This window comes from Pongo abelii, chromosome 6, assembly GCF_028885655.2.
Source record: "Pongo abelii isolate AG06213 chromosome 6, NHGRI_mPonAbe1-v2.0_pri, whole genome shotgun sequence".
NCBI lineage: Eukaryota > Metazoa > Chordata > Mammalia > Primates > Hominidae > Pongo > Pongo abelii.
The window spans coordinates 2,811,237-2,836,109 of NC_071991.2; the positions used below are offsets into that span (position 1 = coordinate 2,811,237).

The 24,873-nt window shown below is 48.3% G+C and overlaps 1 protein-coding gene across 3 annotated transcripts in view; it reads right to left on the bottom strand.

Moving 5' to 3' along the window:
- GNA12 (G protein subunit alpha 12) overlaps positions 1–24,873 on the bottom strand; it is a 124,677-nt gene that overhangs the window by 28,112 nt on the left and 71,692 nt on the right. Inside the window, 1 exon segment of one of the 3 annotated variants that reach the window (NM_001132932.1) lies at positions 8,210–8,343. The exons of the other annotated variants lie outside the window; for them this stretch is intronic. The gene's annotated coding sequence lies outside the window, so the exon portion shown is untranslated. 3 annotated transcript variants of the gene reach the window in all.

Here is a 24,873-nt window from a genome sequence, read left to right on the forward strand (position 1 = left end):
TTAGGGGAGGCTGGGGCGAGAGAACTGCTTGAGCCCAGGAGACTGAGGCTGCAGTGAGCTATGATCACACCACTACACTCCAGTCTGAGCAACAGAGTGAGACCCTGCCTCAAAAGGAGAACTTTTGCAGAGCAAACATTTCAAATTTTGATGAAACAAAAATGACCTTTTCTCAAAATTTGATTTCTTTTAACGGATCACTAGGGTGTCATGTCTAAGAATTCTTCACCAAGTTCTAGGCCCCAAGGAGTTTCTACTGTAATCTTCTCTCAAGTTTTAGAGTTCTGCGCTTTACACTGAAATCTGTAACTCACTTTGAATTAATTTTGTGTAAGAGATTTAGGTCAAGGTTCACTTTTTCTTCCCTACAGAGACAGTTACTCCAGCACCCTTTGTTGAAAAGGCTCTCCTTCTTCACTGAGTTGCTTCTGCCCTTGGCTGCAGTCGGGCATGCTGGTGGGGAGCGATCCACGGGTCTGTCCAGTGACCTCGTGTCTCTCCCTGTGCCAGCACCACACAGGCCTGACCACTGCAGGGAGACAACAGGCCTTGCAATCAGGGAGAGTGGCCCCTCCCACTTTATTCTTTTTTAAACATTTTTGGCCATTCCAGTGCCTTTCCAGATAAATTTTAGAATAATCACATCTATGTCTACAAAAGATCTTGCTGAGATTTTCATAGGAATTATGTCAAATCTGTGTATCAATCAGGGGAGAACAGACATCTTGACAGCGTTGAGTTTTCCACGAACACAGCACATCCCTCCATTTGTTTAGATCTCATTTCTTGAGTGTTTCGTGCTTCTTATCAAACAAGTCCTCTAGATGTTGTGTTAAATCTACACCACAGTATTTCATTTTTAAAATGACTGTTAATGGTATTGAATCTTAAATTTCTGTTTCCATGTGTCCATTGGTCATTGTTAGTCTATAGAAGTAAAATTTATATTTTGTATATGGATCTTGTATCCTGTAGCCTTGCTAAACTGACTCATTAGTCTATGACTTTTCTGGTAGATTCCTTGGGATTTTCTGTGCCATCTACCAACAGGAACAGTCATATTTCTTTTTCTCTGATATGTCTACCCTGCATTTCCTTTTCTTGCCTTACTGCATTGGCTAAAACAGGAAATTTTTTTTAAAATGTGAAAAATTTCTTTACTGAAAACTGCAGAACACTTGGACAAAAAATATGAAACCTAAGTAATTGGAGAGTTATGTCATATTCATGAACTGGAAGGTTCAACATTGTTGTTTATGCTCCCCAAATTGATCTAGATTCAATACCAATCCCAATACAAATCCCAGCAGGCATTTTTTTTTGGTAGAAATTGACAAGCTCATTTTAAAATTTCTCTCTTCAAAACACCACAGAATAACAAACCATTTTATAAAAGAAGAACAACGTTTTTATAATACCAAATTTCAACTTGCTAGAAAGTGATAGAGTTTAGCATCGGCAAAAGAAAAGACATATGGATCAACTGAATAGAAATGAGAGTGCAGAAACAGGCCCCCACATATATGGCCAATTGATTTTTTAAAAATTGACAAAGCGACTCAAATGAGGAAAGGTTTTCAACAAATGGTGCTGGAAAAACTGGTGACCTGCACAGAACTTAAAAAAAAAAACTCTCATTTGGAGGATCAAAAAGTAAAAAAAGGACATTGACTCTAGCCATCTCCTATATAAATCTAATTCAAACTGGATCACTAAAACTAGACTTAAAAAAACAGAGGATGTCAGGTATGGCAGCTCACATTTATAATTCTACGAGTTCAAGACCAGCCTGGGCAACATAGTGAGACCTCATCTCTACAAAAAATTTTTAAAAATTAGCCAGGTGTGGTGGCACACGCCTATAGTCCCAGCCACTCAGGAGGCTGAGGCAGGAAGATCTCTCGAGCCCGGGAGGTTGAGGCTGCAGTGAGCCACAATCGTGCCACTGCACTACAGCCTGAGTGAGAACCTGTCTCAAACGAACAAACAAACAAACAAACAAAAACATAGGAGAGGATCTTTGTGATCTTGGGTTAGGAAAAGATTTCTGTGCTGTCAGAATTCTAAGATGAGCCTCGATGACACACATCCCTGTCTTTCCCTGGAGTGTGGAAGGGACCTGGGAATATGATGGAACATCACTTTTGTGATTTGGTTGCTTTAAGTTAGTCAAAGAGGAGGTGCTCTTGGGCCAGATGTGGTGGCTCATGCCAAGGTGGGAGGATCCCTTGAGCCCAGGAATTTGAGGTCGGTCTCGGTAACACAGTGAGACCTCATCTCTATTAAAAATTTAAAAAGTAGCTGGGTGTGGTGGCACATGCCTGTAGTTCCAGCTACTCAGGAGGCTGAAGTGGAAGGTTCTCTTGAGCTGGGGAGTTCGAGGCTGCAGTGAACCATGATTGTGCCAGTGGCACTCCAGTCTGGGCAACAGAGCGATACTCTATCCCAAAGTGGGGGAAAAAAAGGAGGTGATCTTGGCAGGCCCGATCTAATCAGGTGGGCCTTTTAAAAGAGGTGCTCTCCTGCTGACCTAGAAGAAAGCACACAGCCCTGTTGTGAGGAGCCACGTGGCAAGGAAGTGAGGGCACCCCTAGGAGCTGCCGGCTAGTAAGAAAATGGGACATCAGTCAGATGACTGCAAGGAAATGAACTCTGCCAGTACCAGTGAGCTTGAAAAAGGATGACAAGCCTTAGATGAGAACATGGCCAGGTGTACCAGCCTGCGAGGTCCCGAGCAGAGCATGTGGGGAACTCTGGATGCCCAGGCTCCTGACCTACGCACACTGGGAGATCATTACATCTGTGCCGTTTTAAGTTGCTAATTGGTAGTAATCTTTTCATCCAGCAACAGAAAACCTTTAGCATTTCTTAAGGCAAAATAACCATGAAGCATAAAGGAAAATGTCATCTTCCCTGCACATTCTCAGCCCCAGGGACCTCTCGCACTTAGTACGTACTGAACGCTTGCTGAGTCAATGAAGACATGTGTTTTTTCAAACCTGACTTTTTAAATGGCAGCTTAAATATTTTTTCCTTTAATAGCTTAGTGGTTTTCTGACTCCTGTTCGCTGTCCCCACATCAGAATAGCAATCATAAGGAATGATTCTTCCCTCCCCCTACAAATGTTGCTGCCTGGTTAACACAGAACACAAGCTCTACAGACCTAATAAATGTCTGGAAAACCTCTTGCTTGGGGATGAGTCACTCCCTAACTCAAAACCAACAGGATGAGTCAGCAGCTGTTGCTTCAGGCTCTTTATGGAAAGCCCCTCTATTTTTACTATCCTTTTCTTAAACAAAGACAAAACCCCCAAAACTCAACATCTCCCAAACTATCGATGCTTACAGTATTAGAAATGAAAACTCAGAGCATTTAAGAAAACAAGGCTTTAGGGCCGGGTGCAGTGGCTCACACTGTAATCCTAGCACTTTAAGAAAACAAGGCTCTGCAAACACTTATCTCGTTTGCCATCCAAGTGATGACATCCTCATACATCGTGTGGCCTCTGAAAAGCTCCACTGCAGGCTTGCATGTGAAAGAGGGTGTAAAGGGCAGACACTGTCTCAGCAGTTTCACGTGTTCTGTGCTGTCAGGATTCTAAGGTGAGCCTCAATGACACACGCCCTGTGCAATTTCTTCCCCTGCAGTGTGGGAGGAAGCTGGAGTGTGATGGAACATCTCTCCTGCGATTGGGCGACTTTCAGCTAAGCCAAAGGAAGGTGATCTTGGTGGGCCTGATCTAATCAGGGGAGCCTTTCAAGGCACCTGGCGGAACCCTTGAAAGGGTCTCGGGGGCCCCCACAGCACACTTGGAGGAACCCCTGTGCTAGAGAGGTTGGTGCCTGTGTAGCAGTGTGCCCCTAACGGCAGGGTCACAGCCCTAGGCTGGAAGCGACCAGTGCCCACGTCTCGTTCAGTGGATAATCAAGTGCAGTTTACTCATGTAACAGAACACCACAGAAGAATGGAGATGAGAGGGTTATCACCGCATGTATCAACATGATGGGTCTCTGCTGGGCGTGGTGGCTCATGCCTATAATCCCAGTGCTTTGGGAGGCCGAGGTGGATCACCTGAGGTCAGGAGTTCGAGACCAGCCTCCTAATATGGTGAAACACCGTCTCTACTAAAAATACAAAAATTAGCGGGGTGTGGTGGTGGGCGCCTGTAATCCCAGCTACTGGGGAGGCTGAGGCAGGAGAACCACTTGAACCCAGGGGGCGGAGGTGGCAGTGAGCCGAGATCACACCATTGCACTCAGTCCTGGGCCACAGAGCAAAAACTCTTGTCTCAAAAAAAAATAATAATAAAAATAAAATAAAAATAAAAAAATAAAAAAACCCATGATGGATCTCAAAATATAACGCTGAAGAAATAAGTCATAAAATGGTTATACTGTCCTTATTTACATGAAGTTAAAACACAGGCAAAAGGAAACAAAGTGCAAGCTGTAAGAACTCACACCTACCTCACACTTCCTACGTGCCTGCACTATTCTAAGGGCCTCCCCCATATCACCTTCATTCTCACAATACTCGCAGTGTGTTACTACTGTTCTGTCCATGTGACAGATGGTAAGACTGAGACAAAGTGGTTAAATAACATGCCCAAGTGGTAAGTTACTACTGTTTAGGAAGAGGTGGTAAAAAGACAAGTAAAAGGAAAGGAATAATTAGCCAAATACCAGAATAGCGGTGACACTGGGGTGGCGGCAGTGGCGCACACAGGGTTTATGAATTAGCACTGGTGTTTTTCATCCGAGTGGCAGGTTCGGAGGTGTTTGTGATGCTGTTTCACGCTGTGCCTGTTTCTTCAGACACTCTTCTGTAGCCACACAGGATAGGAGAGATGTATACACTTCAGAATTTTCAAAAGAGCAGAAGAGAAAAACACAGTGACGGGCATGAAAGAAAACAGTCCTCAGGGCTGGGCCGCTCCCTCCAGGCAATTTCTGCAACGGGTGCAGATGCCGTTCAGTGCGATTGTCCGCCCCCATCTCAGAGCCCCACGGCCAGCTGAGGTCCTTTGAAAAGGGCTCTGCTCCCTGCTTTCTGCCACCCGCTCCTGCCAAGCAGGCTGTGTAGGCTGGAAGCCACCAGTGGCTTTGTCACATGACCACAAACGCATAAAAATGACAGGAACACTCAGTTTTAAAAGTATTTTTTAAAATTTAAAAACACTAGGATGTCAAGGTTGAGGAACTGAAGGTCAAGAGCTCCAAGGCCTCGGTTGGCAATGTGTAGCTTGGGTGTGTGGACAAAGAGAGCCCCACGTGATGGACGTGCTTTCTTCCCATTGCCCGCCTCTGCCTGGGGAAGGAGTGGAGATTGAAGACACACCCAATGCGTGCAGAGTCCAGGCAGGAGGGCACACACCAGCATGAGCTGCTCAGGCTCACCTCCCAGCAGCGCTGCCTCCCGAGGTCCACAACCTGCTGTGTTCTGCACAGGCTCGACTCAATAGAATGTCTTACCAGTACCCCAGGGGGACACCAAGTCAGAGGATCTGAACTGGCTCATTGCCAATCACCCAGGACATCAAAGCAATCAATGTCAGCGGTCTTTCCCAGACGCAGTGGTAAGCACCTGAGAACCACACAGGCCCTTCCGCCCATCAAATCAACACCGTGGCTTCACTTCCTTCTGGGCATAGCCTATCCTTCATTCCAAAGACCTAAGATAGCTATGGCACCACGTCACATCAGGACGTCCCTGACGAGCACTGCACCACAGCCTGTGAAGACTTTCCACACACATCCCTCAAGCAGGACAGACCTGTCACTGTCCCTTTAAGCCTTCTCAACCTCCACCCTCCAAATCCATCTCCATTTCCTTCTACAGGCAGCTTATCCAGAGCTAAGTTTAGCTACGACCATTTCTAATCTTTCCTCTAGGGACAGCGTCGAGCTCCCTACTGCTGGACCGTCCCAGCCGCGTGGCTTTACCAAGTCACCAGAGGCTTGCTTGTCTGCAAGAGGCTGGTGACACGAGGAACAGAAGTTGTCACATCCTCACAGCAATGTGGCTTCTTTGGTGGGGAGTGGGGGGTTCTGGCTGGCATGTTCCCCACTCCAGCTCCTCCTGTCCTTCCCACAGTCTTGACGAAGTCGCTTGCTCTCAGTCCTCACGGTTCATGGGTCGTTTTGGGATAGCATGTTGTTTTAGACCCAAAACAATGACATGTAAATGGAGTCACGAACGTAGCACGCATCTCATAGAAAGCATTTCCTACACACCTGGCTCTCGGCTGTGGGGCTCCTCTTAGAGTTATGCAGATGGGAGACAACCACGGCCGCCTCACCGAGCCACCGTACACAGCACTGCACAAACAAGCTCCCTGAACAGCAGCCCCGGCTCTGCTACTTCCTGGCCGTGGATGGCACAGCCCCTCTCTGGACCTCAGTTTCCTCTTCTATGAGGTCAGAGCCACTATCCCATGCTCACAGAGCTGTCTGCTGGCTATGCCTAGATGGCACGGGGTGGGCACGCAGATGGCAGCTGTGACTTCCCTGAAACCAGACATCTGTGCCACGCAGACTCCCAAGGACGGCTGACTTCATGGCAGAATTTGAGATATTTCAGAAGCCTAGTACAAATAAAGAAGAAAACCAGAAACTTTTTTCTAAAACCTGATGCAAATCAGGATGACTAAAAAGAGTTGGAACGGACAGCATCGCCCTCCAGAATCGTCACTACCTCATCTACCAAATTCCTAGGATAGAAACAGTTCCCACTTTACACAGGGCACGTTCCCGAACCCGCCTCTCAGGCCAGAACCCAAAGACAATTTCACAGGATTTACAATTTGCAGTTATTGGTTCTCCTTTGACCGAATCCTTGAATTTGCTTAAAAAACAATGAAGAGTTGACAAGATGGGCCACTGGAAAATGAAAAGGGGATCAGCACTGCTGTAATTAAAACATGACCAACTAATGCTGCTTTCATACCCTGCATAGTGCTGAGTACCAAACAGCTCTTTAGATCACAACGTAAAATTCAGCTTCCAGCTGGTCCAGTTTTCCCATCTGTTGGATCCACGGAATGTCCAAATGTAAGGGAAAAATGTGGAGCGTCCAGCTGCCCACCAGTCCAATCAGCGCCACAGCCTAACCTCACTGAGGCCTCCCAGCACTCTCACAGAACACTCGCAGAGAACTGCGGCTCCATCCGCATTCCTTACCTTCATTACTGTCCCTACCTCCAGCCCCTCAAGAAAAAAGCTAAAGCGGCAGAGAAACCTGTGAAAACAAGACATGCCAAAAATACTGACTCAAAATACCAAAAGCTCTGACCCTGAGGTGGAGGGGTCAACACAGGCTTCGTTTCTAGGAGAAGCTGTAAGGGCTTCGCATTCTGCACTGCTGAGAAACACCACCCTGACTTAGGGTCGTCACAGAAGGTGCACATGGCGGGGCGGCGTGCACCCACCACTCACGCCAGGCACTGCGCTACTGCTGCTGGACACACACTATCCCACTGAACCCAGACACGGTATGGCGGTTCCCACTTTCCTCACTGAGGAAAGCAAAGCTTAGACATTAACTTGGCCAAGGGCAAAAACGCTACTTAACTCCAAAGTCCAGGCTCTGAACCCACCCGTGTGCGGGGCCTGAGGTGTGAGTAGACTAACCGTGGACTACAAAAGCAGTTCTACCATGCCTTCTATTCTGGAGTTAGATCCAATGACATTTCCTGAAAATTACATTTACAAACCCAAAAAAGGACAACAATCCCCTTCCGGATAAGACCCCAACGCCACGAAGCACAGAGCGGAAGGACGATGAGAGGATAAATCATTTGGAAAGAAACCACGCTGCCCGGGTGGAGGAGCGCCAGAGGGAAGGAGGCCCCATGTCCTCCCTCCTGCAGGAAGTGCACCAGGCCCGTCCTTTCCACCCAGGCTGTACAAAAGGGAGGAGGAGCACTCAGGGCGGCCTCCCATCTGCCACACACCCAGTCAGCGCGGCTCCGAAGCAGGAGAGGGCCAGCTCTGAGCCCTGCTCATGGAGCCATTGGTGCTGTGGCAGGGAGAAGAGGCCACAGGCGGGGATGCCCCAGACACTCCCGTGGGGGCCGTGCCAGGGTCTCCTGCTTCTCAGAAAGAGCCCTTGTGCTGCCTCTCGGCTACTGTGGTCGCCAACAGCCCTGCCAGCCACAGGCCCAGGACTCAGCGTGCCGTCCCTCCAGGACGCGGACCGGGGCTCCCTACCAGCCTTGAGTGAGAGACCACAAACAGCCTCCGAAGTCATCTTCCTCTCTCTTCTCAGAAGCATTTCTCAAATATTCTGCTGACAAGAGGTTAGCAGGACTTCACAAGACACCCCAACACACACACACACACACACACACACACACACACACACACACGTGGTCTCAACACAGTTCAGAGGACACATTTGCCTTCCCAGGCCTGTGGGACGAGTGCTGTGAGGCTGAGACACAGCCTGGCTTGCTGACGGCACAAACGCCGGTGCGCCCTCGCCACAGTTTGCTTCATCGGACGGAGAAGGCCGAGTTCCAGCTCAGAGAGCCCACAAAGGAGCTCTTCCTACGGCCCTGCCAACCGCCTGAGCAAAGGTCTTGTCTGGAAAAGCTCCCCGAGCTCCCTCAACCCCAGCAACAGTGCTGCTCTGTGGCTGAGGATGAAGCTGCAGTCCATGTCCCAAGCAGTGTCTCAATTCTCAATGGTCCTGTAATCTAAGGCTAGCTCGAAACAAAGAACAATTATTTTAAGGTCTAAAATATGCAGAAAGAGCTGCAGTGAACACATTTACACTTCCCAAGGACAAGCATCTAAGGAAGATCCCTGATGCTAGTGTCCCCGTGCCTGTGTGCCGTTCAGTATTTATTATCACTGTTTATCACTGATTGTGCCATCATACTTCCAAATTTGGCATTTTCACTGACTACTCAGAATCAGCCTAAAAAAAAATCACATTAGTTAACTTCAGCCATAAAAAATAAATTACCTTACCAAACAAATCAGGCTAAACAAAATGGCCCCGGCTTGTCACCAAAGGAGACAGCTTCAGTACAAAAGAGCCCAGCAAAATCACGGCTCAAGACAGAAAGTGAAGGTATCAATGAAATGACTTCTGTGAAACTGGCCAAGAAATCAGAGATCAAACCTCAACCGGTAACCAAACTTCTTGATCAATTCCCTGTCTTTTTTCTTTGCATTAGAAAATGAGATGTGAAATAAATATCCAATCAGCTTTCTTCCTTCAAGAACTGGTGACAGCCATGAGAACCTGGAACTGGGACCTCTGTGTGCAGAATGCCCCCTGCAGGAGTTGTCCCTCCTGGAACAGTCTGTGAGTGCAGGGACACGCTTTTGGGGAACCTCCTTGGATCAGTGCTGGGGACTTGTTCAGGAACAGGCAAATCACACACGAGCCACCACACACGAGCAGCAGGGGTCTCTCAGGCAAAGGGGACACTTGGAAGGTGCCAATAAATTGCTTCTCCAAGCAGCAGGTTTGCCACCTTCTCAGAGGATTCTGCTTGGTATTTCTGAAAATTTGTAAAGCTCAGTAATAAAGTGAATTTTGCTTCTTGAAGCTCAGTTATTAGCTTGTCAGGGAAGATACAATATTTTATGCATCCTATATTAAAATCGTAGGTGCTCTTTTTAAAAAGAAAATAGTCATTGAGAAGCCGCAAGTATAGATTTTTTTAAAACACACACCAGAGAGCAGTTCCTGGTGAGCAGCCTCAGCTGAGTCTGAAATAATGGGAAAAGGAGGGAAATCTCAACACAGCGGAGGAAGGTTCACTCTGTATTCCATTGTCACCGACTTCACAACTCTACACCAAGTTTACCGAGAAAGACAAGTCACTCCTCTCCAAAAATGGACTTTTACTAAAATCATCATCAAGCCCACCATCATTAAAAATCTGGATTCTTATAAAATGTTGGATACGAAGGAAAAAATAAAATATTACGTATTGTGGGAAAAAATCACCCATAGAGCAAAATTCCAGCTCTTGTCAGCACTATTCATGCATTTATCTTTTCAAACGCTGCATCCGAATGCTCACAGAAGCATTGTTTCTAATAATCAAAAAGTGCAAACAACCGGGCACGGTGGCTCACGCCTGCAATCCCAGCACTTTGGGAGGCCGAGAGGGCGGATCACTTGAGGTCAGGAGTTCGAGACCAGCCTGGCCAATACGGTGAAATCCTGTCTCTACTAAAAATACAAAAATTAGCCGGGCGTGGTGGCATGCGCCTGTAGCCCCAGCTACTCAGGAGGCTGAGGCATGAGAATTGCTTGAACCCGGGAGGCAGAGGTTGCAGTGAGCCGAGATCATGCCACTGCACTTCAGCCTGGGTGACAGAGCGAGACTCTTGTCTCAAAAACAAAAAAAAAAAACAAACAAACAACCCAGATGTCCATCACACAACTAGTAAGAGATAACACAAAATGTGGTTTATCCATACAACAGAACGCTATTCAGCTACAAAAAGAATTCTGACACAGGATGAATGCTACAATGTGAGTGAACCTCACATCCATTCTGCTAAGTGAAAGGCGCCAGGCACAGGCGGCCACATATTGCACAATTCCATGTATAGAAAACATCCAGAAAATCTAGAGAGACAGAGAGGATGAGGGCCGCCGGGGCTGGGCACTGGTGTAAGTGCAGAGGGCAGGAGGGGCCTTACCGGAGGATGGAGATGTTTTAAACCGGTTTATGGTGATGGCTGCACAACTTGGTAAATTTACTAAAAGTCATTGAATATTCACTTTGAAAAACCCAAGTGATTTACTTAAGAATGCCCCTCTTTTGCTCACACTGAGAATTAATCATCTCCCATTTAACAACTCCTAGGTAGCTCAACACTGGTTCAGGTCGAAGAGTTATTTTACAGGCTCAAACTTTTCAGAGCAGGTAAAGCTCCAATTTTAAAGCCTGTTCCCGGGCTGTTTTCATCTTTACTAATCCTCGGTCCTTGAACAAAATCGCGGCAGGAAGTTAGGCGGATCATGAATGGCAATGGAAAAGAAACCTGGAGCAGAGCATCCCTGATGGAGCTGGGGCTTCCGGGGGCCACCTCCCAGCTGGTGCCTCTGCGCCCACAGTAAATGGAAAGCAGGGGAGGACCGGCCCATCCTACGTTGCGGAGGATGAAGCGGACCCTCCTTCCAGGGCTCACAGGAGTCAGGCCTCTCAGAATCCCCAGGAAGGCAGGCGGAGCTGGGTTCTGGCCTCGGAGAGCCCCCAGGAAGGCAGGCAGAAGCAGGGATCCTGGGCCTGGTGTTGCTGCTTGCCTGGGGCTTCCCAAAGGGCACCCAGGCCCTTCCTTGCTGACAGGTCGGAGAGGAAGCAAATCACCCCTCCCCAGAGGCCGACTCCACCGCAGGGGCCTGCGCTGCTGCCCACATGCCTATGCAGCAAGGTTTAACTCATTTTCTCAAATTTATTTATTGTCAAAAATCCTTTTTCACGTAAGACCAAAACTTCTTTACTCCCTCTTAAGAGTTAGAAAAAAGTCCTCTTTACAACGAGCCTTTCTGAACAAAAGGAGGAAAATCATGATCTTTATAATCTATTAGAACATTCTGGCATCTGACTGCAAGTATATCAAGATATCCTAAAACTCTGAGGTAGAGAGATGGTAAGGATTAGGAGACATCAATCAGAAAAACAATACACGAAGGAGGGGGGAGGAGGAGAGGGAAAGAGAACGAGGGAGAGGGAAAGAGAATGAGGGAGATGGAGAAAAAGAGAGGGAGAGAGGGAGAGAGAAGGAAAGAGAAGGAGAGAGAAGGAGAGAGAGGAGGGAGAGAGGGAGAGGGAGAGGGAGAAGGAGAGAGGGAGAGGGAGAAGGAGAGAGGGAGAGAGGGAGAGAGGGAGAGGGGAAGAGAGGGAGAGAAGAAAGAGGGAGAAAGGGTGAGGGGGGAGAGGGGGAAAGGTTGAGGGGGTGAGGGGGAAAGGGTGAGGGGGAAAGGGTGAGGGGGTGAGGGGGTGAGAGGGAGAGGGAGACGGAGAGGGACGGGGTGAGGTGGTGAGAGGGAGTGAGAGGGGGTGAGGGGGAGTGAGGGGGTGAGGGGGGGTGAGGGGGTGAGGGGGTGAGGGGGAGTGAGGGGGTGAGGGGGAGTGAGGGGGTGAGAGGGGGTGAGGGGGTGAGAGGGGGTGTGGGGGTGAGAGGGGGTGAGAGGGGGTGAGGGGGTGAGGGGGTGAGAGGGGGTGAGAGGGGGTGAGGGGGTGAGGGGGGTGAGAGTGGGTGAGGGGGGTGAGAGGGAGAGGGGGTGGGTGAGAGGGAGAGGGGGTGGGTGAGAGGGAGAGGGGTGAGGGGGTGAGAGGGAGAGGGGTGAGGGGGTGAGAGGGAGAGGGAGAGGGGTGAGGGGGTGAGAGGGAGAGGGGTGAGGGGGTGAGAGGGAGGGGGGTGAGGGGGTGAGAGGGAGGGGGGTGAGGGGGTGAGAGGGAGGGGGGTGAGGGGGTGAGAGGGAGGGGGGTGAGGGGGTGAGAGGGAGGGGGGTGAGGGGGTGAGAGGGAGGGGGGTGAGGGGGTGAGAGGGGAGGGGGGTGAGGGGGTGAGAGGGAGGGGGGTGAGGGGGTGAGAGGGGAGGGGGGTGAGGGGGTGAGAGGGGTGAGGGGGTGAGAGGGGTGAGGGGGTGAGGGGGTGAGGGGGGTGAAGGGGTGAGGGGGTGAGGGGGGTGAGGGGTGAGGGGGGTGAGGGGGTGAGAGGGGTGAGAGGGGTGAGGGGGGTGAGGGGGGTGAGGGGGGTGAGGGGGGTGAGGGGGTGAGAGGGGTGAGGGGGGTGAGGGGGTGAGAGGGGTGAGGCGGGTGAGGGGGTGAGGGGGGTGAGGGGGTGAGGGGGGTGAGGCGGGTGAGGGGGGTGAGGCGGGTGAGGGGGGTGAGGGGGTGAGGGGGGTGAGGCGGTGAGAGGGGTGAGGGGGTGAGGGGGTGAGGGGGTGAGGGGGTGAGAGGGGTGAGGGGGTGAGAGGAGTGAGGGGGTGAGAGGGAGAGGGGTGAGGGGGTGAGAGGGAGAGGGGTGAGGGGGTGAGAGGGGTGAGGGGGTGAGAGGGAGAGGGGTGAGGGGGTGAGAGGGGTGAGGGGGTGAGAGGGAGAGGGGTGAGGGGGTGAGAGGGGTGAGGGGGTGAGAGGGAGAGGGGTGAGGGGGTGAGAGGGAGAGGGGTGAGGGGGTGAGAGGGAGAGGGGTGAGGGGGTGAGAGGGAGAGGGGTGAGGGGGCGAGAGGGAGAGGGGAGAGGGGTGAGGGGGTGAGAGGGAGAGGGGTGAGGGGGCGAGAGGGAGAGGGGAGAGGGGTGAGGGGGTGAGAGGGAGAGGGGTGAGGGGGTGAGAGGGAGAGGGGTGAGGGGGTGAGAGGGAGAGGGGTGAGGGGGTGAGAGGGAGAGGGGTGAGGGGGTGAGAGGGAGAGGGGTGAGGGGGTGAGAGGGAGAGGGGTGAGAGGGAGAGGGGTGAGGGGATGAGAGGGAGAGGGGTGAGGGGATGAGAGGGAGAGGGGTGAGGGGATGAGAGGGAGAGGGGTGAGGGGGTGAGAGGGAGGGGGGTGAGAGGGAGAGGGGAGAAGGGTGAGGGGGGGAGAGTGAGGGGGTGAGAGTGAGGGGGTGAGAGTGAGGGGGTGAGAGTGAGGGGGTGAGAGTGAGGGGGTGAGAGGGAGGGGGGTGAGAGGGAGAGGGGTGAGAGGGAGAGGGGTGAGGGGATGAGAGGGAGAGGGGTGAGGGGATGAGGGAGAGGGGTGAGGGGATGAGAGGGAGAGGGGAGAGAGGGAGGGGGTGAGGGGGTGAGAGGGAGAGGGGTGAGGGGGTGAGAGGGAGAGGGGTGAGGGAGGGAGAGGGAGAGGGGTGAGGGAGGGAGAGGGAGAGGGGTGAGGGAGGGAGAGGGGTGAGGGGGTGAGAGGGAGAGGGGTGAGGGGGTGAGAGGGTGAGGGGGTGAGAGGGAGAGGGGTGAGGGGGTGAGAGGGAGAAGGGTGAGGGGGGGAGAGGGGTGAGGGGGGAGAGGGGTGAGGGGGTGAGAGGGAGAGGGGTGAGGGGGTGAGAGGGAGAGAGGGGTGAGGGGGTGAGAGGGAGAGAGGGGGTGAGAGGGGGTGAGAGGGAGAGAGGGGGTGAGAGGGGGTGATGGGGTGAGAGGGAGAGAGGGGGTGAGAGGGGAGAGGGGGTGAGAGGGGTGAGGGGGTGAGAGGGGTGAGGGGGTGAGGGGGCGAGGGGAAGAGGGGAGAGGGGTGAGGGGGCGAGGGGAAGAGGGCAGAGGGGTGAGAGGGAGAGGGGTGAGAGGGCGAGGGGTGAGAGAGCGAGGGGTGAGGGGGGAGAGGGGTGAGGGGGGGAGAGGGGTGAGGGGGGAGAGGAGGAAGAGGGAAGGAGAGGAAGTGGGAGGAGAGGAAGAGGGAAGGAGAGGAAGAGGGAAGGAGAGGAAGAGGGAAGGAGAGGAAGTGGGGGGAGAGGAAGTGGGGGGAGAGGAAGTGGGGGGAGAGGAAGTGGGGGAGAGGGAGGGGAACAGGTGGAGGGAGAGAGGAAGTAAGCAGGGTAGAGAAGTGGGAAGAGAAGGAGGGAGAGGTGGGGGAAGGGGGGGAGAGGGAAGGGAAGGAGGGGAGAGGGAGGGGAAGGAAGTGAGAGGGACAGAGGAGGGAGGGGGAAGGTAGGGCACACAGGCCAAGGGAGAGGCCGCTGGAGTTCTCAGAACTACTCTGGCAACTTTAAGCTTGAAGTCTCAAGACAGAAAGTTTAAAAAATTTAGAGTATAATCTGAGACATTTTGTGTTCGTGAGCATGAGCGCAAACACTGCTTGGTGAAGGTGATAAACAAGACTTCCAGAAAAGCGGCTGTCACATGCCTGCTCAGAGTTTATTCCATGAGATTGTGTTCCACTAGGTAAGAATGAGAAAGCCTGGGCTTGTCCAGGAAACCAAAGCTTCTTCTAAATGTGCCTTCCCTGCACAAATATGCCTCCCCCACAGGCTCTGGTGTTCCTGTCGCCTGGAACAAGAAAGCTCCCTGGCAGGCCAGGCCAGGACCTCTGCACTGAGATCCCCACTCAGTGGCCTCCATGGCCGGCAGAGAGCGAGGGAGACGGAGAGAGAAGGAGCTCAGCTGAGCTGTTGCTTTAGTCTTGGTTAAAATGAATCCAATGACGCACCCTTCTTTCCTACAGCGACACTACAGGGGCGTGAGAACAGGGTGCGCGCCTAAAGCGAGGCTTGCCTATCCTTTCTAGAAGTCTTCCTAAGGCGGCTGTGCTGGTGTCCTCTGATTGGTTATTTTTTATCATTTTGGTTTTGAGACAGGGTCTCACTCTGTTGCCCAGGTTAGGGGGCCGTGGTGCAATCATGGCTCACTACAGCCTCGAACCGAAGTGGGCTCAAGTGATCCTCCCGCCTCAGCCTCCTGAGTAGCTGGGACCTCGGGCACGTGCCACCTATCCCCAGCTAATTTTTTTTTTTTAATAAAGATGGGATCTCACTATGTTGCCCAGGCAGGTCTCAAACTCCTGGGCTGGAGTGATCCTCCCAAAGTGCAAGGATTCCAGGCGTGTGCCCCCGCATCCAGGCAGTCTGGTTTATTATTCACAGAGAAGTACATCTTATATTGCTGACCAGAGGAGAGTTGAGATTCCATATGAAGTCTATTTGTTCAATTACCTGAATCCTCCGAGACGCCCCAGTAGCCCAGTTTTCACAGTGGTTGTGGTCGGGCTCAGCGTTTACTTCACAATCCAGACTCCTGGGCTTTGTCTCTGACATGTGAGTCAATGATCTCCTCTGCCATGGCTTAGGGAGCCAGGGCCTGTCAGCTGGTCTCATCAGAGCCGAGGCTACTCTCCAGGTGGGGTTCTGTCTGAATGCATCTGAGTTTTTCCTTATTTCTCTGTAAACTGTAGGTGAGCTGGGTGAACACAGTAGCTTCAGCCACAGCTGGGACCTGAGGCAGCATCTGAAGTCCCTCTCATTCTCCCAGCGTGAGCTGGCAGACCCTGAAGGGAACGCAGAGACTGACCACAGCTGGACTTGCGCCGCCTCATCCTCTTAGTGAATGAGGTCCTCAGAGGCTTAAGCACGCATTACTTATCCAAAATGCTTCTGTTCAGGCGAATGCACGAAGCGTTGAGGTAGGTCAACTGCATTTTGTACGGTGGAAAATAACCAGTTTGCTTTTTGTATTATGACGAAAATGAAAACCTTTCCTTAAAGAAAAGGAAGCATAATCTCAGAAATCTGGATCCAGGGAATCCCAAATAACCCCCCCCCAAATTTTAATCCTTGACATTCATAATCACTTGGATTAAAATCTAAGGAAAAAAAATCACAGGCTGATGGCAAGGGTCAATACAATAGGAAGACTTTTTTTTGTTTTTTGAGACGGAGTCTCGCTCTGTTGCCCAGGCTGGAGTGCGGTGGTGCAATCTCGGCTTACTGCAAGCTCCACCTCCCGGGTTCACGCCATTCTCCTGCCACAGCCTCCCGAGTAGCTGGGACCACAGGCACCCGCCACTGTGCCTGGCTAATTTTTTTGTATTTTTAGTAGAGATGGGCTTTCACTGTGTTAGCCAGGATGGTCTTGATCTCCTGACCTCGTGATCCGCCCACCTTGGCCTCCTAAAGCGCTGTGATTACAGGCCTGAGTCACCGCGCCTGGCTTACAACAGGAAGACTTTGTTAAATGAATAAGCGCGCAGGGAAGACCAGGTGCTTTGTGAACTTGAGAGCTTCACTTCCGAATCCTGTGACTCCAACATTCAATTAAAGGTAAAGAAAACCAGCAAGATGAGGTAGGGAGTTCTGTATCCTGTTTTTTTTTTTCTTCTCCTTCTATTTTTTCTTTTTGAGATGGAGTCTCACTCTGTCACCCAGGCTGGAGTGCAATGGCATGATCTTGGCTCACCGCAACCTCCGCCTCCTGGGTTCAAGCGATTCTCCTGTCTTAACCTCCTGAGTAGCTGGGACTACAGGCGTGTGCCAATACACCCAGCTAATTTTTGTTTTTCAGTAGAGATGGGGATTTCACCATGTTGGCCAGGCTGGTCTCGAACTCCTGACCTCGTGATCCACACCCCCCCCCCCCCTTGACCTCCGAAAGTGCTGGGATTACAGGCGTGAGCCACTGCGCCCGGAGTCACATCTACTTTTTTTAAAATTGTAGTAAAAAACATATTGACATAAAATTTACCATCTTAATCATTTTAAAATGTACAGTTCAGTAGTGTTAAACATATTAACGTTGTTGTGAAACAGATCTCCAAAACTTTTTCATCTTGCAAATCTGAAACTTTGCACTCATTAAACAACTCTGCTTCCTCCATCTCCCTAGCCCTTGGTAACCAGCATTCTACTTTTTGTTTCTATGCATTTGACTACTTCAGGTTATCACATAAGCAGAATCATACTTCTGCAACTGGCTGATTTCACTTAGCATAATATCCTCAAGGTTCATCTCTGTTGTAGCTAATATGTTAGCTGCAGTCTTTCCTTTTTAAGGCTGGCTAAAATTCCATTGTGTGTATATAGTACATGCTGTTTACCTGTTCATCCATTGATGAACATTTGGGTTGCTTCCGCCTTTTTTTTTTTTTTTTTGAGACGGAGTTTTGCTCTGTCACCAGGCTGGAGTGCAGTGGTGCTATCTCGGCTCACTGCAACCTCCGCTTCCCAGGTTCAAGCGATTTTTCTGCCTCAGCCTCCTGAGTAGCTGGGATTGCAGGCGCCCACCACCACGCCCGGCTAATTTTTGTATTTTTAGTAGAGACAGGGTTTCACCATGTTGGCCAGGCTGGTCTTGAACTCCTGACCTCAAGCAATCCACCCACCTCGGTCTCCCAAAGTGCTGGGATTACAAGTGTGAGCCACCGCACCCAGCCAGCTTCTACCTCTTAGACATTGTGAATAAAATTGCTATATACATGGGTGTGCAAATATCTCTCAGACCCTGCTTTCCATTCTTCTGGAAAAATGCCCCGAGGCGGCACTACTGGATCGCATGTGGGTCTCTTCCTACCATATGGCTGTGCCATTTTACATTCCCACCAACAGTGCACAAGGGTTCCAGTTTCTCCATTCCTCACCAACACTTGTTATTTTGTTTTTCTTCTGATAGTAGCCATTCTAATGGATGTGTGGTAGTATCTCATTGTGACTTTGATTTGCATTTCTCTGACCATCAGGGATACTGAGCTGCTTTGCATAGGCTTGTTGGCCACTTGTTTATCCTCGCTGGAGAACTGTCCATTCAAGCCCTTTGCCCATTTTTTAATTGGGTTATTTAACTTTGCTTCTTGTTGAGTTGCAGGAGTCTTCATACATTGTGAATGTTAACTCCTTTCACATGTATGATTTGCAAATATTTTTCCCGTTTTATAGGCTGCCTTCTCACTCTGTTGATTGTGTCCCTGTATGCACAAAAACGTTTACATTTGATGTGCTCCCATTGGTCTGTTTTCTTTTGTTGCCTAGGCTTTTGGTATCATACCCAAGAAATCACTGCTAAATCCAGTATCTTGAAGCTTTCCCTCTATGTTTTCTTCTAGGAGTTTTAGTTTTCACAATTATGTTTAAGTCTTTAAGCCATTTTGATTTAATTTTTGTGTATAGTATAAGAGTTGTGGTACTTAAAAAAAAATAGCTATGCCGCATTCCACTGAATAAACGTACAATCACTTATGTGACCCTTTCAATAGCCACCTGCGGCATTTCCAGTGTTTTGCTACTATCAATAACTGTGACATGAACACCCTTTATGGTACCCTCTCACACACACAAGAACAACTGTTTTCCCATCTTCTTATTTAAAATCAACTCTCGGCTGCCATGTTTCAAATTTTTTACTTCTTCATCTGTATTGTAATTCCTAAACTTTAAACTCTTAGCACCAGATATATTTTGGTATTCGGAAACTTTCAGATTTTGGAAAGATAACATGGTACATATGCTATGCATTACCAAATCCTCATAATAAATAAAATCTGAGAATATTTCTACAATAACATAGATTTGTGTGTGTGAACAGTTGTACTAATGGAGACTATATTTTATTTTTTGAGACGGAGTCACTCTGTCACCCAGGCTGGAGTGCAGTGGTACAATCTCAGCTCACTGCAACCTCCGCCTCCTGGGTTCAAGCAATTCTCCTGTCTCAGCCTCTTGACTAGCCGGGACTACAGGCACACACCACCATGCCTGGCTAATTTTTGTATTTTTAGTAGAGACACGGTTTCACCATATTGGTCAGGCTGGTCTCGAACTCCTGACCTCAGGTTATCCACCTGCCTTGGCCTCCCAAAGTGTTGGGATTACAGGCATGAGCTACCGCTTACAGACCTAATGGAGACTATAAATGGCCATGGGGATGTGAGGCCAGGCTTTGCTACTAAACAAGTCCAAGTTGAGTTAGATTAGGTTTTGCTGCCAAATAAGTGATCAGAAATGGTTTCTGTTTTCCAAGTTTAAATGCAGTAAATGTAGTGACTAAGGAACTGCTAATTCAAATCTGCATCTCTCAGCTTCAAAGTCATGTCACTTCATCCAGTGAAGATCAGTAGCCTTCCTTTTTGAGGTCCTGGCTTAGCAAGCCACGTTTTTCCCAGTATTTCTCTGCTTCAGAACTCAGAAAAACACTAACTACATTAGAGGACTGCTTGAAATGAAATCACATCCTAGAGTCCTGAGATATGCCCTTAAAATCATGGATATAACATTCAGGAAAACAAAGGTTAGAGTAAAACCTAATGCTGATAAGTTTTCTTCCAAAATGGTTATAATGCAGTTACGTACATTTAGAAAATTAATTCAGTTATAAAATTAGGTAACAAGTGAATATGCTCTCAAGGTAAAATAAATAAATAAATAAATAAATAAAATAAACCTATGGATAAAGGAGAGTTCATTCCCACTCATTCCCACAACTGTTAATCACTGTTATCAACTTGGCATACATTTTTCTACCTTTGTTTCTGTATTTAATATGTGTATATTGTATATGGAGAAATCTACACTTTAATGATTTGTTTGGTTTATATAAATGGGATAAACTACTACATGTTGATTGTTTTCCAAGTTGGTTTTTACCCTTACCATACCTTAGATATATTTCCTTTTTTTTGAGATGGAGTCTCGCCCTGTTGTCCGGGCTGATCTCGGCTCCCTCTGCCTCCTGGGTTCAAGCAGTTCTCCTGCCTCAGCCTCCTGAGTAGCTGGGATTACAGGTGTGCACCACCACACCCAGCTAATTTTTTATTTTTAGTAGAGACAAGGTTTCACCATGGTAGCCAGGCTGGTCTCGAACTCCTAACCTCAAGTGATCCACCCGTCTTGGCCTCCCAAAGTGCTGGGATTACAGGCGTGAGCCACCATGCCCAGCCACCCTAGAGCTGTTTCTGTGTGGACCTTCATTCCTTCTAACAGCCATCTCGTATTCTACTTAAACAGCATCACTGGCAGGTATTTACATAGTTTTAATTTCTGCTACTACCAACATTGCAGAAACCATCCTCATGCACACCACTTCTGCGACATGTATAATTATGTCCGTAAGCTAGGTATGTGTCAATAGAACAGCTAGGTCAAAGAGTATCCATATTAATTTTTTAAAACAGCTCTGGCCGGCTGGGTGTGGTGGCTCACGCCTGTAATCCCAGCACTTTGGGAGGCCAAGGCCAGCAGATCACGAGGTCAGGAGATCAAGACCATCCTGGCCAACATGATGAAACCCTGTCTCTACTAAAAAAAAAATACAAAAAATTAGCCGGGCATGGTGGCAGACGCCTATAGTCCCAGCTACTCGGGAGGCTGAGGCAGGAGAATGGCATGAACCCGGGAGGTAGAGCTTGCAGTGAGCCGAGATCGCACCACCACACTCCAGCCTGGGTGAGAGAGTGAGACTCTGTCTCAGAAAAAACAAAAACAAACAAAAAAACACAGCTCTGGCCAAATTCTCTCCCAAAAAGGCTGTACCAATTTATATCCTAATGAACAAGGGTTTAAGATACCCATTTCTTAGGAAGAATCAATATTGTGAAAATGGCCATACTGCCCAAGGTAATTTACAGATTCAATGCCATCCCCATCAAGCTACCAATGACTTTCTTCACAGAATTGGAAAAAACTACTTTAAAGATCATATGGAACCAAAAAAGAGCTCGCATTGCCAAGTCAATCCTAAGCCAAAAGAACAAAGCTGGAGGCATCATGCTACCTGACTTCAAACTATACTACAAGGCTACAGTAACCAAAACAGCATGGTACTGGTACCAAAACAGAGACATAGATCAATTGAACAGAACAGAGCCCTCAGAAATAATGCCGCATATCTACAACTATCTGATCTTTGACAAACCTGAGAAAAACAAGCAATGGGGAAAGGATTCCCTGTTTAATAAATGGTGCTGGGAAAACTGGCTAGCCATATGTAGAAAGCTGAAACTGGATCCCTTCCTTACACCTTATACAAAAATTAATTCAAGATGGATTAAAGACTTACATGTCAGACCTAAAACCATAAAAACCCTAGAAGAAAACCTAGGCATTACCATTCAGGACATAGGCATGAGCAAGGACTTCATGTCTAAAACACCAAAAGCAATGGCAACAAAAGCCAAAATTGACAAATGGGATCTAATTAAACTCAAGAGCTTCTGCACAGCAAAAGAAACTACCATCAGAGTGAACAGGCAACCTACAGAATGGGAGAAAATTTTCACAACCTACTCATCTGACAAAGGGCTAATATCCACAATCTACAATGAACTCAAACAAATTTACAAGAAAAAAACAAACAACCCCATCAAAAAGTGGGCGAAGGATATGAACAGACACTTCTCAAAAGAGGACATTTATGCAGCCAAAAGACACATGAAAAAATGTTCATCATCAATGGCCATCAGAAAAATGCAAATCAAAACCACAATGAGATACCATCTCACACCAGTTAGAATGGCAATCATTTAAAAAGTCAGGAAACAACAGGTGCTGGAGAGGATGTAGAGAAATAGGAACACTTTTACACTGTTGGTGGGACTGTAAACTAGTTCAACCATTGTGGAAGTCAGTGTGGCAATTCCTCAGGGATCTAAAACTAGAAATACCATTTGACCCAGCCATCCCATTACTGGGTATATACCCAAAGGACTATAAATCACTCTGCTATAAAGACACATGCACACATATGTTTATTGTGGCACTATTCACAATAGCAAAGACTTGGAACCAACCCAAATGTCCAACAACGATAGACTGGATTAAGAAAATGTGGCACATATATACCATGGAATACTATGCAGCCATAAAAAATGATGAGTTCATGTCCTTTGTAGGGACATGGATGAAACTGGAAATCATCATTCTCAGTAAACTATCACAAGGACAAAAACCAAACACCGCATGTTCTCACTCATACATGGGAATTGAACAATGAGAACACATGGACACAGGAAGGGGAACATCACACTCTGGGGACTGTTGTGGGGTGGGGGGAGGGGGGAGGGATAGCATTAGGAGATACACCTAATGCTAGATGACGAGTTAGTGGGTGCAGCGCACCAGCATGGCACATGTATACATATGTAACTAACCTGCACATTGGGCACATGAACCCTAAAACTTTAAAAAAAAAAAAAGATACCCATTTCTTTATACCCTTAACACACTGGATATTATCAATTGAATTTTTTTTCTGAATTTGATGGGTGAAAAGTGATATGTCATTACATTTTAAGTCTAAGTGTTTTTGTTTTTTTAAATCATAGGGTGGCAAGTACTTTTTCAAAATTGATTTTATAAAATTAAAGGTTTATAATAGAAAGTTACAATAAAGTAGATCATAGTGACATGCAGAGCTAAGATTCAATTCAAGCTATAGACTGGCCTGGTACTGTGAGGAAAATAAAATATATTCTCAACATTATTCAACTGCATAGATAGCAACAAATAAACAAACCTACAATGTATGACTTTACTGAGGTTCACTGCCATAATATACTATAAAAAGGATAACCATATGCCCCATTTGCCCTGGAGAGTCCCAATTTGAGTCAATCATCTTGGCAAAATTGTTTAATAGGGTCTTGTTTTATTTATAAACATGTCCCATTTGGAAATTAAATTAAATGATCACACAATTTTAAATTTAGGCTCAAATTGAGGCTCAATAGCCTCTAGAACCATATCAAGCTCAAAGAGTTCAATTCGGACATAGTTCAGCTAGGCTTGTGACAGGGCAATGCTTGTCCATTGGAGTTGGCATTAGATTAAGTTAGAGTTAGCTAGGCATGGTGGTGCACACCTGTAGTCTCAGCTGCCCAGGAGGCTGAAGTGGGAGAAATCTCTTGAGCCCAGGAGTTTGAAGATGCAGTGAGCTACGATAAGTGTGCCTGTGAAAAGCCACTGAGCTCCAGCCTGGGCCACATCGTGAGACTCCATCTCAACAACAACAACAAAACAAAACAAAACACAGAAAGAAAGAAAGAAAAAGAACAAACAAAAATAAAACAACATGGAGGCTTCACTGGGCACCAGAGCTAATGGGATCCCGTGCTTGTTACTTCGTGTTTCCATGTAGGACCATTACAAATCAGAGTTACTGAAACCGAATGCCCCTTCACTGTATACTATAGGAATAATGGCACTGCCTAAGTGCCAGGCCATCGTGCAAGATTTTGGCAATGTTTTAAGATCATCTAAACGTGGATCTCGGGGTACTGCAAGTGCCAGGCTCTGATGACTCCTTGCAGAGCAAATGGACAGGGAACAGACTTAGTAAACCAAATTATTAAAATCAAAGAAAAGGCCAGGAGCCATGGCTCACACCTGTAATCCCAGCACTTTGGGAGGCTGAGGTGGGTGGATCACTTGAAGTCAGGAGTTCAAGACCAGCCTGACCAACATGGCGAAACCTCGTCTCTACCAAAAATACAAAAATTAGCCAGGTGAGGTGGCAGGCACCTATAATCCCAGCTACTCGGGAGGCCAGGGCAGGAGAATCGCTTGAACCTGGGAGGCGGAGGTTGCAGTTAGCTGAGATGTCGCCACTGTACTTCAGCTGGGCGACAGAGCAAGACTCCCCACCCCCCCCCAAAAAACCCAAAAAAACGAAACCGCACATAGTGAACTTGCCCAGTCTGATGACTTCTGACATATGCATACAGCTGTGAGACCACCGTAACAGCCAAGATCATGAGCAAACACCCAAACAACTCCCACTGTGGCCTTATCAAACCTTCTCCTCCCCTGCACTCCTTTCCTGCCCAGGCAACCCGTGGTCGGCGTCTATCCCTCCATGCTGGTCTGCATATTCTAGATTCTCATGTAAGTCAGATCTTAGAGGACACTCCCTTCTTTGTGTGGCCTCCTGCACTTGGCCTAATTCTTTCCAGATTCGCCCATACACTGCAGGTTACCAGGTGCTCCCTTTCCTGGCTGAGCAGTATCCCCACAGAAGGGTGCACCCCAGTCTGTTCATCCATCCGCTTGTTGATGGCCACGTTCCCAATGTTCAGCTGCCATAAACATGTGTGTGCAAGTCTTTGTGTGGACAAATATTGTCACTTCTCTTTGGTAAATATCTACATGTGGAAGGACTAGCTCACGTGATAAGTGTATGTTTAACTTTTAAGAAAGTGCCCCGCTTTTCCAAAGCAGAAGTTCCATTTTACATTTCTACTGGGGGTGTGTGAGAGCCCGAGTTCCCACCCCCGCCCTCACTGTGCCATGGGTGGTCGCCTTCCAAACGGCAGCCTCCTAGGAGAGCGTGTGGCATCTCACCACGGTGTTCAACTGCATGTGTGTCATGACTGATGACGTCGACTGAGCATCTTTTCATGTGCTGTTTGCTTCAGGAATCTCTTTTTTGTTTAAATCTTTTGTCCTTTTAAAAAAATTGTTTTCTTGAGTTTTGAGAGTTCTTTACATATTCCGGATAATCTGA